The following is an 18,203-nucleotide window of genomic DNA, read 5'->3' as shown; positions in this document are numbered from 1 at the left end:
TTATTATTAATTATACCTCAGTGGTCTATGCATTTAGTACACAAGCCTTTGTTGCACCTACTATAGGAATTTGCTTGTTCTGCTCAGCCATACCGGGATACTTTCTGTGATTCTTTTATTCTTTCCTCAGAAGGAATGCATCATCTCTCGCCCAGCATTTTTTATTTTCTGAACTTGACTCCTGCAAGTGAACATCTTCCTAATAATGTGATGTTCAGACAAGATCTCAGATCCTGTTACACAAATTTTATATTTTAATGTTGCTTTGAAGCTAAAATAGTTGTCTTATTTAAGTATAATAAAAACACAAACAAACAATGCAAAAGAAACCAAATAGAAAGAATTTCCAAGAAATGTGGTAATCTATTCAGACTTCTTCTAGGTGCAAGCCACTTTGTATGGTTCTTCTGATCTAATAATCCTACTGGAACTAGTATTCTCATTTTTAGGTAGTAAAAAAGGCCGCTAAGACAATAATAGTTTTCCCCAAAGAAAAATCTATTGCAGGTTGATGTCTGAATAAGGATATTTGCAGAAAATAGTGAAGAATTGGAACTATTTTGGGCAGCCTCAGGTAAAGAAGGCTGAAAGAACTACTTAATCCAGACATGAGAACGAATATGCACCAAATTCAGTGGTGTTCCCAAGGAGGTCTCCCTAGCTACCCACTGTTTCGAACTGTGGTGGGTGCTGGTCAGTGCCACTGCATTTCTAGGACTGCAGTCTCAGAAATACTGATGGTTCTCCAGGTTATTTTTGTTATTATTTAATTACAGTCTGTTCTTCACCATTCACTTAAACCATTCCATAATGTTTTCTGCACTTATTTTCCATAAGGTACCTTTTCTCTGGACTCTAAGTATGAAAGTACCTTCAAAGTATTTTTAAAAAGTATTTTTTTTACCTAATTACTTCAAGAAATTCTAGAACAACACAGATTTTCTTTCTTGAGTTGGTTTTGACACAGTGATCCCCATTCCTTTTTCTGCAGCACTACTTGCTAAGCAGTATCTAGACACTGGGATACAGATCCAGCTTGTGGTGAGTGTGACCATATAGCATGTATTTGCTGTTATTCACATTGCTATTAGTTTTCTTTTCTTTTCTATGATTTCAGAAGCATTTCAGAATGTTTATCTAGCAATTCGTAAAAATATGCAAACAATCCATCAATCATGCCAGCTAATCCTAATTAAGATGGAGCTGCCCTAAGGTATTAGCAGAACATCTTTCTTTCAGAAAAAAAAAAATATATAAAATTGAATGTAAGATCATAGTTGAGAAGAAGACTGCTGCCAGAGAAGGAAACTCCAATTCGCTGAAAAAGCTCAGCCTTCTCTTTCTGTGAATTCAGTCAGATGTCATTGTTAAAAGTGGCCAAATTACTTAAAAATTCCTTCTGAATTAGCAGTGTGGTAAAGCAAGTATATAGGCAAAGAGGTAGTTCCTCAGCCCTGTAATATTTAAATCTACACCCTACAGTACTTACGAAAGCATGCAGAATCCAGAAAAAAAATGTATAAATTATTATAAATAGGGCTAACACTGGTATGCATTGAGAGGCTTCCAGGCAAACACATCCTTCTGAAGAATCATTGTGTACAGCCACAATGATTATAAACACTTGGTGCAGTCCCAGGAGATATGGTTACAAGTACCCTGAGCCTAGTTGCAGAGATCTTCAGCAGAGTGCCACAGTCAGCAGCTTACAAGAAATAAGCAGTTGTGGTTACTTCTAGCTACTGTCCTATCCCAGAGAATGCAGTACAGAAGGAGCTCCAAAGACCCAGGAGGTGCAATCATCACAAGAGGAGCTTGCAACCCTAAGCATCACACAGCTCATAATTATTAAGTCTCTTGCACAACTCATCTTAAGCCAACCTGTCTTTAAAAAGTGTTTTCCAGAAAATATATAAGGGCTGTGGCAAAAAAGTCCAAAGACAACAAGGTCTATATCCCAAACTCTAAGAACCCTGCACACAGAAGATGGTTTGTTTTCCCAGTACCATGTGCACAAATAGATGAATTTCTACAAGAAATTAAGACCAGCTCCGGAGGAGAGTGGACAGGAGGCAGCTGGATAAGATCTTGGAGTTATCTCTTTAGGCAAAAAAAGTGTCTTCCAGTGTTGCTCCAGATTCCCTACGTCAGTGAAAGTTCCCTAAAAAGCAGACATGATTATATTTGATAAACACACTTTTTTCTCACACTGTTGTAAAATTCCTCTAATTGCAATAAAAAATTGCTGGCAATATATTGCATAAGAATTTTCCTTCCACAAGAATTCTTGTTGGGATATGTTAGCAGAACTTATCACTTATACCATGGTATATGTTGATTAAAGCTTAAAAGCTCAAAGTATTAAGAGCTTCAGAGCTCCAAATTTTGACACTTTGATTTTTCAAAATTGTTTCATTGAAATGCTCTCCAGTTCTTTAAATATCAGTTCTTTACATTCTGGGTATTTGGATGTTTTTTCTTTTTTTTATTTACATTTTTTATTGTTATATTTTGTATTACATTTTCGTAGTTAGTTTACCAAATTTTCTGAATCTCTAGTTGCTTCCAGTCCCCTAGACTTCTATTAAATGTATGAAGGTCCACTTCATGATTTGGGTTCTGGAAATTCTTGCTACAGCTTTGCCACATACAAGCAACAACCTTTAAAGGGAAATAAAAAGGTCAGGAGCTTGCCTTGGAAGGGTGCCGAGACTGGAATATTTTGAGAGTATGCACTCATACTGTATTTTATTTTGTACTGATTGTAGACCCTGAGTACACTCATCGAGTACCTGGTACGGCAAGAAAGATAATTCTTGTCACTAGTTCAAATTATAATCTATATCTATAATAACAGCTCATTCACTGCTTATTTTTCTTGATTTGTATTACATATTTTAATTCTATATTGTATTATTATAATGCCTAATACCATCACCTAAGAGGGCTGACTTACACTTTGCATTGTAAGGCTGTGTTTTCTTTTTATCATTACTAAATTCTGTCTAGTAGTGCTATAATTTTCCTTCCAATTGCTTTTTGAGGGGAAATTGATCAACTGTTGATGAGAAAGTGGCACAGAAAGGTATATTTTTTCATATTTAAAAAAAAATACCTGGACACTGTTTTGTGAGATATTCCAGTGACTCGCATTTTACAGCAGAGATGTGGAATTTAGCTAAGTGATATAAATCTATTTTTTGCTTCTTCTGTGAACTTCATACGTTTCAAAAAGTTATAAGCTTAGGTCTCCCTTAAGTCAGTCACCTCATGTATTGTATTATTGAAAAATAGCTAGTGATACTATATTACTTTTTAAAAATCTCCTGCCTCACAGAAGGTCTAAGAAAGCTGTGAGGAAGAAGTCACTATGACTGGGATATTTGTCTCATTCACTCCAGAAAGTGGGTACTGCATCAGGCAAAGGACTGCAGAAGGGTGAGAGTGCTTTTGTCATCAGGAACTGGAAATACGATTTGCACAAGCTGCAGAGCACCTGATACTGAACTAATCATTTAATTATAGATCACTAATTATGTGCTTCTTTACTTTTCTTATTCACTTCTGAAAGGCTGTTGCCTGAGCCATGTGGGCATCAGCACTTACAAATACAAATTAATTCAGAACATCTGAGAAGCTACTGGATGGATCAAAGATCCATCAGGTGCATTATCTCTCTCTAGTAGTGTCCAAAGTGATTACTAATGGAATAGGGTAAGAACAAGTGAGTAGAAGTGATACACCACCAGTGTATTGCAGCCCTTCAGCACTGTCTCCCCTTTTGTGAAAACTATGCTCTGAATATCAGTTGTACTATGATGAGTAGATAAAACCCCCCGAAGTCCTAGACATCTTATTTTTGATACTCAGCTTAGGGACTACTTTGACTTTAATCTTGTTTTAATTCTCCATATGACAAGTAAATTACTTCCTCATTTCATGAGTGACACAAAATTTTATTCAATCACCTCTGAGAAGCAGTGATGGATACCATAGACAAGCCAATGGAAGCACTATAACTGCTTTTCCAATAGGTCTGAACAGCAGGTTGTCAATAAAGCATGTGGCCCTATAATGAGCAGCAAGAAAACAACAAAATATCAAAAATCTCTTAATTGAATTGCATTCAATCTGTGCAGTCAGTAAACTAAAACCAGTATGTAATCACATGGCTAAAGTCTTTACCAAATTATTTATGCACAGAACTAAGCCAGGGTCTGATATTTCAGACTTAAAATGCAGTATTGCAGATTTGCTTTCTAATGGTTAATACACAGACAAACAAGACTGTCCCATTTTTGTTACAATGCATGTTTGATTAACCTCATATTCGTCACAGTTCAAGATCATTGGCACATCTCATTCATAGTCTCATTATGATTAACTACTACCATAATGTAAGTACATTCTCACTAAAATCTCTTGCATGAAATTTGTTAGTCACTGTAGGATCCCTATTGCATACATGACTGTTCCGAAAGCAAAAGCTATAGAGCTCTGAATACAGTGCTCTAAACAATAGAGAACATATTATGAGAAGTAAGATTACTATACAGATTATGCAGGTCTCATTTGGTAAAATATCTCAATAAGCAGAAGTCTATGGGTTTCCAAGAACTATTCACAAATTAACTAGAAACAAGAGAAAACCAAAACACTATCTGCTACAGTCTTCAAATGCCACACACAGAGCTAAGCTAAGCATGTCTCACCAAAGAAACGAGTCTTTCTCTGTGGAGGAATGTGGTAACAGAAATACTAGTTTATATTCTACTTGCAAGTGGGCATGTTTTCCAGAATTAAACAAACTTGGAAGCAGATTTTATGTAGTGGGCTGAAACAGGAACTGAAAAACCCCCACTTTTTATAAATGTGAGTGATCTGACAAAACTGTTAAAAAACTACCATGTATTGCAAAATAAATTGAAGCATTTTCCTCACAACACAGTATCAGTGTTTTCCTAAAATTAGCAATGCAGCCTGCCCTATACAGAAATATTTATCTATAGAACTACTAATACATTCAAGGACAGCTTAGGCTTCTGTCATCAGTTACAGAATCTCTGTAAACACAAGCCAATTCCAGGGAATGAACTTTGTGCTCCACTTCTTGTTAGGAGTTTGGGAGGGGAGGAGACTCATTGCTTACTGCCGTGCTCGTCCATGAAAACCACTCTCCCTTCTGGAACCACTCCTCTGCTGCCATTATCCATCAGGCAAAATATGCTCCCTTTCCTCATCCTTTCTGCAAGCCCTCCGTCTAACCCCTGTTTAAACAACACAACACAATGTGAAGCTTGGTCAAATAGTTAACAATTGGAATACAGAGTTTCTTAGGATAAAATAATTGAAAAGCCATCTGTTTACAAATAGAAAAAACCCCACAAAATAAATCAAATGCATATATTCTACTGTTTAACTAGGTTATTGTAAGACATCTGTAAACGCACAGCATCAGTAACAAAATCATAAGGTCATCTTACTGACACAGAGGGGAATGCACTTCTGAGGTCGAAAAGCTGTTTGGACAAGATTAAAAGCTGTGATGGCTTTAGAAAATGTCATTTCCTAGTTATTAATTTCCAAGAATGGAAACTCTAAAAAGAAAAATACATTGCTTTGCAGCTGTGAATGCCTTGCTTGCCAAAAATGCAAATGCAATCACTATCTGTGAATCAAAGGATAGCACTGCTGATAAATATGAGTAAGGACTTCATGGAAATGTAGTTCTCTAGAGCTGAAAGATGGATTCATTTGGAAGGGCTATCTGTGCATATGCACAAGAGCAAGCACATCAGTTATAAACTGTCTGGTACCAATAGGAACATAGTTTAAGAGATAAAATTATTTTAATAGGCAAATGTGGCATTTGAGTTACCACAAATATTAAGACTTTCTGAAGGCTGCCGCCACCACTAGTGTTAGAGGTTCAAAAAAATCCTTCCTAACATTTTTCCAGCTCAACTCTCTGGCCTTTAAAAAATGGAAAACATATGTCAGCAATTAAGTTACTAATCATAGTGTTACTAACCATAAAAACAGTGAGTGCGCCAATATCAACTGAGTCACTTTATATGTTTTGTCAAATGTCCTGGACTCTACATGGCATTGAACTTAAATATTCATTTCAGTCATACTGAAACCTAGGCAAACATGGGTCTTTACTTAATAGCATGGAATTCAGAGCAGACAGCACTGAGGTGACTATTACAGGACAAAAGGGGTATTAAAACAAAACCCAAACCAGACACTGCCTTGGTCTGTGTATCCAAGGGAATAAGTCAAAAAATAAAATTCTGCAGACTAGTCTGGAAAGGACACAATTTCAGTATAACTAAGCCAGCCAATATAATTTTCAGGCTTATTAAAGGAATGGCATTTGAACAGTTTTGTTAAAAAATGACACAGAATAAGTTGAACCTATAGAAGGTAATTAATTATGCAAACCCAGTGCCAGCCACTCATGATCAGCAAGGTTTGAACCAAAGGTCCCATTGGCATTGATCCATGTGTTCTCTTAGAATGCCTTCTAACAATATCCTGACTTTTAAAAGATCCCTTATGTTGTCTGTATTTCCACTTGAATGCTCTGGGTTTTTTTTCCTCTCTGTATTTATTACACCTTGATTCTGCTTAAGGCAGATAAAAGTATTACATCAGGCCTTAAACATAATAGAGAGGGTAACAATCTAGTCAGCAATTTGGACACTTGTCTTTCCAGAGCTAGCAGAGCAGCTGTTGAAATGGGCACTGAACAATGATCAGTAACACTGAAACTTTGTTTTTTAGGACGCTTCTAGTGCAGGTGTTGTATCATAAGCTACTAAGGATGGAACTATTAAATTTCAAGTTTCTAAAGTCTGTTTGCAAATGCACAAAAAAAGAACCTATAATTATGAAAGGTGATGTAAAAGTGGATCTACAGTACCGAATACTTTGCGGACAAAACAGCCAAAATGCTTACTGTGCAATACGTAAACCAAAGAGTAGCCAGAACGACTTAAGCAAAACGCACTTTTTCCCCTGTCACGGAAAAGGTCCACGTCTATTATCTCATTATCTGATTCATACAGAGGTTTATACTGTAGAATAAAGACAGAAAAGAAGTCAGGGACACATCATTGTTTTCCAGTCTGGAGAGAAACAAATCACAATAGTTCCTGACGCACATCCAATTCCTCTTTTCCGCCCTGTGCTGTAGAAAAAGCACAGTCAGGTCTGACTTCTTCAGAATCTTTGAAAAAAAAAAAAAGTGAAACAATGTGTATTAAAGGGTAAATAAACCCAAAGAAATTTAGAGAATAAAGCAACAAAAGCCAGAATATGACCGAGAAGGAAAAGCTATCCAAACCCAATGGACTGCTGCTCTAAATTGGCATTTCCTTAATTTATAGTATAGAGTTTCTTCCATTTAAATAAACATAAAATTTGTTCCCAAGTAAATGAGATGCCAGAAATGGCCCAGTCAGAGTCTGTTTGAAATAGCAGTCTCTACTGTATGAATTGTTTGGCATCCAGGTGCTTAACTGATTAGCAAGAGATAATAAGAGTAGTAGGAAATTAAATTATTACAGAATTATGGGATATTTCAAGTCCAGAATTCAGTATTGTTTTAAGACTACAGTAAAGTAGAATTGAAGGACACATGAAGATAACCTGGAACTCATTTGGAAGCATTAGCAGCACCTTCCTAAATATCCCTTTCAGCCTAGCTGCCTAGGACTTGTTTTTTTGGCACTAGCAAGGGATCCCTTCAGGGCCTTAGTTCCATTTCCACCCCAAAGGGTCTTAGAGTGTTGTGGGGCTTTTTGTGGGTTTTTTTCCCTTTTCCTTTACTGACCTTCTTAGGGTAACTCTGTATGTGTTCCTGTTTCGTAGCCAAAAAAGTATGCAAGAACTAAGGACCAGGGACTACAAGAGACTTATCTGGCTTCTACTATTGAAAAAACATCTGCTGATGAGTATAACCAGAACATCTATCAGCAGATGTACTTATGTTACTGTTGCTCTTTTGCAACTTGACATTTTCATTTGCTGTAAATTTTCATTTGTTGTAAGTGAACATGTTCTGTTTCATCACTATTGTGTCTGTCAGATCTAGCTTAAACAGTGGTCTTACACTCTTTCTGCAAGTGCAGGCCCACTAACTTTTAGATGTTCATCTTTACTTCATCATATTTCTGTCTACAAAATGATGCTATACCTGCTGAACGCTTTTTTTTTATGCAGTTTCAGACTTAACAGACTAAAAATGATGAAAAACTGTACAACAGAACTGGATGAGATCTATCTAGCACTTGTGAAATGGCAGTTCAGTCTATCAGACATCCTTCCTCTATATTTCCTTTTTCCTATGTGCATTGGAACCACAGCAGATAAAGGCATTATCATCCATCTTCATGCAAAGCATGAAAAGTAAATATACACAGGAATCAAGAATAAGAAGTAAACACACAAAACAAAAAGATGGGGTTTGTTTTCTAAAAAGTTGCCAACATCATTTGGCAAAACTTGAAAAAGTGTTTGTTTGTAGATCACACAGGAAAGATTTAAAGCACAGATTTCCAGATGTCTGAACATGAGGAAAGGCTTCCCAGCAGTCCACAGGGAGACAGCGCAGAGGAAAGCTGAGAGCACCTGCCTTTATAAGGATGTCACTCCTGAATTTCTGAATGACCCTTTAGACCAGTGCTGTTTCCTCCACCAACTATGTAAACATGGGTGATGGGGCTGTATTTAAAATGATGAGATTTTAAAAACAAATAAAAGAGCTTTTCCTCATATTTTGACACTTTGAATTCAAATTTACAGCTTTTTCTGTCATCATTAAACCTTTCATTTTTATATGTGAGAGCCAAGAATTTCAAATGACAAAGATGATAACAGAAAGACTAAGACAAAGAGGGTCACTTAAGAGAAGCGTGATGCACTTTGTTTGGTCATGTACACCAGAAGGTGTATAGGCTTTATCACACTGTGCCTTCTCACATTAAATATGAAGAAACACAACTTGCGAGGGCTACATCATATTTTTAGCACATTGGACATGGTTGGGAAATACAGAGATGTAAAAGACAAAGCTGCAAGTCATAGTATATAAGATATGTAATGTGTTATGACTACACACATACATGTCCACAAAGCACCCTTGTCCAAATCTACAGGCATCATGCATCAGAAGTGCAAATAAAGTAAAAGGATTAAGCTGTTCACAACATAACTGTATTTGTGATACAACAATAAGGGTATCAAACAGCGTAGCAGAGGGTGAACAAGGAAGGATGAACGCTGCAATAACTCAATTATGCAATTGCTCAGTTTTAGGGGTATAAATACCTATTTTATATCTGGAAGTCTTGAGGGCAAAGACTGAAACCAAATAGATTTTTTTTACTGAAATTAAATTAACACTATAAAAATAACTGTTTTGTTGCAGTCATGCAAAGGCCAATTTTCATGACATTCAAATGGGGAAAAGTATTTGAAACTTACTAGGAAGGAAGATTTAAATGCAATTAAGGAGTACAGAAAAAGCAAAAAAGTAAAAATGGGGACACTAAAAGTAAACTAGCTATGGAGTTGGACACCAAACAATAAGGGAAATGTAAAGGAGTATGACAAGAAGAAAACGGATGCTGGCTAAGTCAAGGAAACATCACATATCAAATGACAGCACTGCTCACAAGCTTCAAATCACTAAATAGGGAAAATTCTGAGACAATAAAGATGATTATTAATATACAGCTCTAAGAAGAGAGATGTTCTTATGTAACTGATCTGCTGCAGGGGATGCCTCAGGGCAGCAGCAAGGAAGAAGCTTTTGTAGCTATTGGCTGTTTTTTCTCTAAATACACCGCCTGGAAAGACTTTCCTAAAAGTGCTTGCTGGAATCTGCCCTGGTGTTTGTGTGGATGGATGTTGGCAGTACCTAGAAGATGCAGTACGACACCATGTGGTGTTAGTCATTGGGGTTTGGAAAGTAGCACAGCCATGTCATCATGGTGGAGGGTTGACTGGCCTCGGTACAGTATCATTCCGCCACCTCCTAGTGCAGCACACCTGGTGCCAACATGGAAGTCTTTGCCATGTGATCTCTTGCACTCCACATAGGTGGCATCTATATCCTTCTTTCTTTGAAATATCATATGGGTATATTTTATATAGCAATTTGTTTCAAGGTGTTATATAATTACAAATAGGAATTCTTCACAATCTTGATCATTAAAAAAAAAATTTCACCCAAACTGAAACTTTTCACCTCCCATAGTACTAATTCTAACACTAACACAAACATTAATACTAATACTAGGACCATTTTCATAATTATCAAAAGAAACCCCTTTTTTCTACTGACATGATTTTTTATACAAATAGTTGATTTGGATAGTAATTTTAAATTATTAAATTGAAACAAAGCATAACAAAACTACTGAAATGAAATCTTCCAGCTGATCTGCGCTGAATTTATTTTCAGATCTCTTGACAAAAACTGACAGTTATTCATACTTCTGAAGCAATCTTCTTTCTTTTTTTAATGCTTAACGCTTTCCGAGAAAGGAAAAGTCTTTCTTTAATATCTGTATAGAAAAGTATTTTTGACTTAGTGCTTGAAGTTCTGAATATGTTAAATATCACCATCAGAAAAAATACATTTAAGCCATGAGTTCCTCTCTGTGCTTCTTGAATACTCAAACCAGAAATTAGATCAACTTTCTCCCATTTAGCTTCTAAAGCTGTGCAGTGTTCTGTCAATTTATACATAAAATGTACAAAATGTTTCATAATTATTGATAAAAAATAGTTAAAAGATCATATCATACTATAGCCATTTCATGCATATATTTAGGTCGTACACACACATATCTGTGTAGTATCACCAACATCAACAAATAATGTACAGAGATATAATTAGTTGTTTTGTAACATGAGTTAAGAAACATGCTCTGGTGCGTACCGGTCTGAACTAAAACCTACCGAAGCTGAAGCCTGATGGGAATCGCAGTCATGAGGTTGAGTCATTTGTGCTGCCATCAGAATGATGACATCACTTCTTAGTGATTTCACACATGCAAATTGACCACACTTTGAGCACAAGGTTCTTTAAATATTTCATTCAGCCTAAGCATTTCGTTTATTCTTGCTGGTGTGTTCCAAAATCTTGTATTTCATCCTGGACTTCCCTTGTTTTATACGAATATTTTCCCGTTTATTATAAAAGAATGCTACATCTACTAAATATTAAAGTATGCATTCAGCATAAGCTAAGTTAGTTGCATTAGAAAGAATTAATCTGGTTTAATGTGCACACTGCAGGTGCCCATATACAACAAGTTAGATTCCATTCCTATGTATTATTTATATTCAGTGGAGCTTTTGTTGATAAAATCAGTGACATCAAGAGCACATCTCCTCCTGAGGAAGATATCTAAATTACATGATGTAAATCATACCCTGAAAACAAGTATTTCTTGGTTACTAGTTCAGGTATGGCAGGCATCTTTCTTTAGGTGAGCTGAATCCTGTCTGTTATGCCTTACAGTGTAATCGTGCTTCTCAGGAAATTGTGCTGGAAGAAAGGTGCCCCTTTTCTTGGAAAAAAAAATGCAAACAACTAGTTGAGCCATGGAAGGGAACAAATGGCAGACGATTTCTACTGAGGCACCTCAAACAGTGATCCAGATTTGGGCAACCTCCTGTCCTCAGTTGAGCCAGCTGTACAGGGGCTTTTAGTCATCCAGGCTGAGCTGCCTAGTAATCATAGAATAGTAGAATGACTTCAGTTGGAAGGGACCTTAAACATCACCTAGTTCCAACCCCACCCCTGCCGTGGGCAATGACACATTTCACTAGATCAGGCTGCCCAAAGACTCATCCAAAATGGCCTCAGACAACTCCAGGAATGGGGCGCACCTTTGGGCAACCCGATCCAGTGCTTTGCCACCCTCACAGTAAAAAATTCTCCCTACTATCTAAACTAAAGCTACTCACTTTCAGCTCCCTATGAAGTTTGCTTGCCTGCCTCTCCCTTACATTATGCAAGTGGTAGACACCAAAACGCGTCATCTTCACTGGCCTCATGGTCCAGTTACATTTGAATGGAGCTTTGTCCAAGACCTGATAATCCACAAATGTGCACAGGGAGGAGGTGTGAGAACAAATTGTGCTGTAAAGAAAAGATTAAATCTTCAGGAAAATTGAGAGTGGATTTTTTGTACACTATAGTGAGTGGCAGAGAACTACACTGTGTGCTTGCATACAGTAGGGAAAGAATATTGCATATGCTTTTTCTGGATGCAGCTTGAAAGAGAACATCTCTTAGGAAGTGCCCTTTCTTTGCTGAAGTCATACTTTGCCATTTGTTTTGCTTGGCATGTTTTGCAATGTTTTTGTTTGTTTAAAAAAAAAATCTGTTATTTCAAGCTGCAGTTCTTATCACAGTCATGTTACAGTAAATGTATTTTATATTGGCAATTCTATTCTGCTATAAAAAAGTGCAGAGATGAGACCATGCCAAAAGATTTTACTGATGAGAAAAAACAGTAAAAAATTTTCTAAAATCTCATTCTCAACTTGAGATGGCAGTCAAGAAATAGCATACAAGGCATCATCAACAAAAGTACTGAGAAAAAAAAAAGCAGGCATAAATTTACCACTAAATAAAAATGAAAAACCCTTGGTGTGTTTACATCTTGAGGAATGTGTGTGGTCTGGTCTCTATATTTCAAGGGCACAGTGGTGTTTGAGGAAAAACAAAGAATGGCAGCATAAAAGATCAACGGATGGAGCTGCAGCCTTTCCAGGAAAATCTAAGAAGGCTACAACTCATCAGTTTCTACAGCAAAAGCCTGAAGAGGTTATGACTGAGCTTCACAAAATCACGGTGTTGGTGGATAAAGTGAATGCAGGATCTTTCATTAAATGCCACAATGACAGAACTACGGGACTTTTTTTGAAACCAGCAAGACAAAACTTTAAAGGACAGTGAAGAAAGTGCTTTCCTGTATAGTCTGAAAGGTTGTCAGAAGGCTGTGGAGCAAATTCAGAAAAAGACATTAGGCAAATCCATAGGCAACATGTCCTTAGATGGACTCTAAAGGGAACAGGCAAGGGTGAAACCTATAATGTTCCTAATACAACAGTAGTGAATGTTGGGTAATATTATGGGAATGGATTGGAGAAACTGGATAGGCTTTCATATTCTTCTGTTGCTGCAGGTGAAGACAGTATACTAGGTTAGATAGCCCCAGTATGATTGGTCTTATTTTGTTAGAAAATAGAATGCTTGATCACCTCAAATGCCACCCTTAATTTACTAGAGAAACAGCAATTTTTCCCATTTCATTTTGTAAGAAAAACAGTTTAACATATCACACTCTAGAAAACTGCAGTGCTGACTATGCAGGCTTCCTCATTAGCACTGACACTGACAGAATAAATAAAGGCACATATAATACCTTGAATTTCTATAGTCTTCATGATTTCAGGTCCATACTGCTTATGAAAGGCTATTTTTCTAAATGAAGTCACCTACGAATTCCATGAAAGTCAGCCTTCACGCAGGAGAGGTCAGCTCTAGCCTGCAGGCTTTGTTGAGCATACAGAAATCCCCTGATTTTGCATATGGTATTTGGTACTTCAGTGTCTCAATGAGTTTGGACGCTGTGTACTTCGCACTGAACTTTCCCAACGGATTGTATTCAACATCTTCAACTACTACAAGTGTAATTGAAAATTATGCAAGGTCCCAACCCTCTTTTCAAGATTAGCTTCTTAAACTATGGTAACAGGTGACAGGTAATACCGCCAACAACAAAACCAGGCACTTGCCTCCCACAGACAATCATAATACCAGAAAGGAAAAAGGATTCATCCAGTACAGGAAGAAAAACATTAACTCTTCCAACAGCCAAGTGGCATGCTGTTAATATTTTTCACAATTATATTTACATACTGTCTCTACCCTGTAGACAAAGACTCCCTCAAGGAATACCCTGTTTTTCCTCTTGATATTCCCAGCACTGGGATTCACAGTCTGAAAATCACCAGTTACTTCATATGTGTCTGGTGCCTGTAACCTAGAGGTACACCATTCATTCATTAGCATTTATTACATATATTCATTGTATTTATGCTGACAATAGGTTTGCTAGCACCAAGCAGTAACCAAGGAATGGAATTGGTTCGGATGGCCAGTCCCTGGGCAGTGTGAGGTAGCCACAGCTTCCTCCTGCCAGACATGGGTACCAATAGACCAGGTTACGCTCGTGGCACAGTTACTTTGTGGTAACATTAAGGCAGGAAGCCAGTGCAGGTATCTCAGGTCAGCACAACTGGGCGTTTTTCTGTCATAGCTCTTCTCCCCAGGAAACAACACTGTGCAGTGATGTCAGGCTACAAGGATTTTCTTGTCTCCATTCAGTGTTTTATTTAGTATCCCTATTGTGATCTACATATTAAGGGTACAATCATGAAAAGCTCATCCAGTACATAAGTTTTGTTCCACTTATCTAAATACCTTACAGACTAAGAAAGCCATACTTGACAATATCCTTCAGCAATTTCCAATCTACCAAGCTTTATGATATCACAGACAAGCAATATCACACACTTCTGGAGCTAAATAAGAATAGATGCATTGTTCTACAGCATACCACAGATAGAATCATCGAAGGTCTCTGCTTTCACATGCACCAGTGAGGCTGGGATGTATCTTTTGCAGATCAGCTAACCCTAAGTTCCAGAAAACAGGAAAGCCCTAACTGGCATACGTTACAAAAAATAAATAAAGGCAGAGGAAGGCAAACCCACAAAGTAAATGGATAACTATCAACTCTAGACACACCACACAGAAAGGACTGTGCCAAAAACCTGACAATACTCCTGCAGCTTATTAGCTCTTTGGCCTAACTATCTGTATCAAGGAGGGAAAAAAAAAATAATCAAAAGACAAAAACCCCAAGCCCACCAAGTTCTAAAACCTGATCAGCTGGATCTTTTCCAGCCAGTAGGCTATTGTCTAACAAACCTGGCTGATTGCTTGACTTGCCATCATTTCCTCTTTTAAACTTTAGAAATCTTAACTCAGTTCTTCCAAAATAGTATTTTTTCTAAGTTAAACATTTTCCTTCATCATTACAAAAGAGAAAAAAACCCCACCAAAACAGCAGCATGACATTTCCTTTGAACATGGCTGCTCTACTGTTCAGTGGCAAAAAGTCAAGAAAGTGGAGTCATATTCTCATTTAAATGTATGTACTCTTGTTTCAGCCAAGTTTTTACCTTACAGTGAGTTTCCCTACTCCCTTAATATTTCTCCTCAGGAATAAAAAGACAAATCAACCATCTTCACTGAAAAGTCTATATCATCATTTATCCCCTCCTAGACTATTACCCGGAAGCATTCCTATTCGCAATTATACTTCATAATCACATCCTTAAGTTAGGAATGAGTAGGAATGAGCTGAGCAGCATTAACAAAACAGACGATAATCCTTAAATAAGTCACCTTCTTATTCTGTATAAATATCAGCCATCTGCTTTTATTTCTGTCACTCTAACACCAAGATAAATTTTCTAAGGTGCATCAGAAAGAGGTTTGCCTACAAACCCTGATGTCATGCTAAGCAGCAGCTAGTCCCAAACAAAATTACTTTGCAAGGGGAAACATCATCACAACCTGGGTTCACCTGCATCTCCTCAAAGGGAGCTGGTGCACTTTCAAACGCTACCCGTGGCTTATACACTTTGGATGCTTTGTAATACTGATACTGAAAAGAATATCATGCTTTTACCACATACCCTGCAGTTATGGCATATTTTGGACAGTGGGTGATGGTGATTTAAAGGAAGCAAAAGCACAAGTTTCTCTGCCTTGTCTCTGTCTCCATCCTCTTGCTGGTTTCTGCACATTGGAAACCTGGTTTCTGGTCTTCATGGGAACTGTGTTCCCATGGGAAACTACAATGCAAGGATATCCTGGGACCATTCTGCTCAAACCCTTGCAAGAGCAATATCCATGCCCCAGCAGAACCGTGTCACATAGTTCCTGTGCTCCAAAGACCTACAACCCCCCATGTGGCTTTTCTTCTCACATTGTCCCATCTTGTCCTTCCTCCAAGTCACCCTGTTCCTCCAACACACAGCAGGATTGCTATGTTAGCAGATAAAACAAGGAGAATTGCATGCCTTCCTGCCTTCTGGCCTGAACATACATCAGTACTCCTGACTTATCACGTTACTTGTCCCTAAACATTTCGATGCTGTGTAATGCTGCAGTGAGACTGTAGTGTTGCTGGTCTGCCCCAGAGAACTGCAGGGTGTGGAGCTGACCCGCAGGGACAAATCCACAGACTGCTGGTCATTGAGAACACCAACAAAAGCCATGCAGCTGCTTTGGAAATCAGTCCTGCTCAGGCCCACCATGCAGGCTGCTTGGTTGGGCAGTGTGGGTAGGGTGAGCTGGCCTGGGCTGCTACCTTCCTGGAGGCGGCCGGGACCTGAGCTCCGTGAGGAGTAGCCAGCGGGTCCTTCCCTTTTTCTCCTCCCTCTGCACTCCAGTTTCCCTCTGCTCTCTTCGGGCAGGGCTTGCTTGGCTTCCATCCACATCGCTGCAGAACAGCATGTACCTTGTCTAGTCAGCCTCCAAGGATCTCCCTGAGAGCCACCTCGGAGCTCAGGTAGTGTTTCCAAATGTCAGGGCAACAGAGAATTCCCAATTCACAATCAGCAGAATGGGTGCTCTCACCTACCAGATCAAGGTTATAACCAAAGGCATTGGGAACAAAAGGGAGGCAGGTAGGTATTTTAGACAGAATAACTGGTAGTAAAATCAGCCTGCTTATATCAGCTACGATGATTTTTTTCTTCAAAATGTTTTCTTTTTTTTTCTGGTAAGAATCAATGGAAGCAGTAAAAAAGTAATAATTGAAAGGCAGAAGAATCAATCAGTGATATTGATTTATTTGCACAGTTGTACTTAATAATTAAGGTACCTATATTTTAACCTCTACCTTGGAGACAGCCTGCACAATGTAACAGTTCAGTGATACACAGTTCACCAACACTGCATTACTTAATTAATTATTTTAAAATAATTAATTTTGATAAAGCTATAGAGGCACAACTTATTGGAGTTATTTCATCAGAACACTTCCTTAACATTCTCCGAGAACAAATGGGGACCACAGTTTAGCTTGAGTAGTGTAGTTATTCAATTTTCTTTTAATACAAATGGGTTTTATTAAAGGATTAACTGGAAAAAATTTACTAACTGCTATAATGGTAGTACTGACATAGCTTTAACTTAGAACTAAAACTATTCAAAATGTAAAGTTTTTAATAGGCTAATATTTAATTAACTTGATATCTTTCCTCACAAAGAAATGTATTTAGTTACTAGTCTATACTGCAGTAAATCATCAGCCATTTATTTCTATAAGAAACGCTATGTCTTAAAATACATCATTTTATACCAGTTAAATATAGCCCTGAACAATTAGTCTATTACATGTCCATTAAAATGATAGTGGTTTTATTAAATACACAGCAAGGAAAAGAATGTGGGAGACATGAAAACAGAAAGTTTATTTCACATACCTAACAGAAAAGTGTTCTGTTGATGCTACTAGGCTATATAAAGTATAAAGATATCACAAGGAAAATTAAAAAAAAAGTTCAAAGACAGAACTTTGCTGACTGCTAACTGAAAAAATCTGCAAGAAAATCATACACACAGATCACTATTACGGCTACTACTCCTATAAGTATTTGAGAGGAGGGCAGACACATGAAGCATAACACAGCACAGTCCCACACATGTTAATATGAAGTCTGTTTCCTCTCAGGACAATTATACATGTACATATCCCAAAATAACCCATGCAAGCTATAGCTTCGTTTTACTTTCCAGCCTCCAGAACTGAAAGCTTCATATTATAACTTTATAATATAACTTATGCCTGAAATAAATCTACTGAAGATTTTTAGAGGGTATCTGGAAGTGCAAGAACTACTGAATGTGAAAAACATACGTAACAGAAAAAAAAGTATGTAATTTTTTTCTTAATAAAAATATGCTACACACAGTATTGTACAAGAAAAAGCTAAATAATATTGTTTCCTACTATTAATTGTGAAACTCAAAAGCCAAACATCTTCAATACCCACGCAAAACCTATCAATTCAATATTAAACACTGTGGCTTT

The 18,203-nt window shown here is 37.5% G+C and overlaps 1 protein-coding gene across 9 annotated transcripts in view; it reads right to left on the bottom strand.

The window, feature by feature from the left end:
- Window positions 1-18,203, bottom strand: part of PDE4D (phosphodiesterase 4D) — a 600,157-nt gene that overhangs the window by 132,344 nt on the left and 449,610 nt on the right. The gene's annotated exons all lie outside the window — the stretch shown is intronic.

The sequence above is a fragment of the Phaenicophaeus curvirostris genome, chromosome Z (genome assembly GCF_032191515.1).
Source record: "Phaenicophaeus curvirostris isolate KB17595 chromosome Z, BPBGC_Pcur_1.0, whole genome shotgun sequence".
Taxonomy (NCBI): domain Eukaryota; kingdom Metazoa; phylum Chordata; class Aves; order Cuculiformes; family Cuculidae; genus Phaenicophaeus; species Phaenicophaeus curvirostris.
This window is presented reverse-complemented; position numbering and strand designations above follow the sequence as displayed.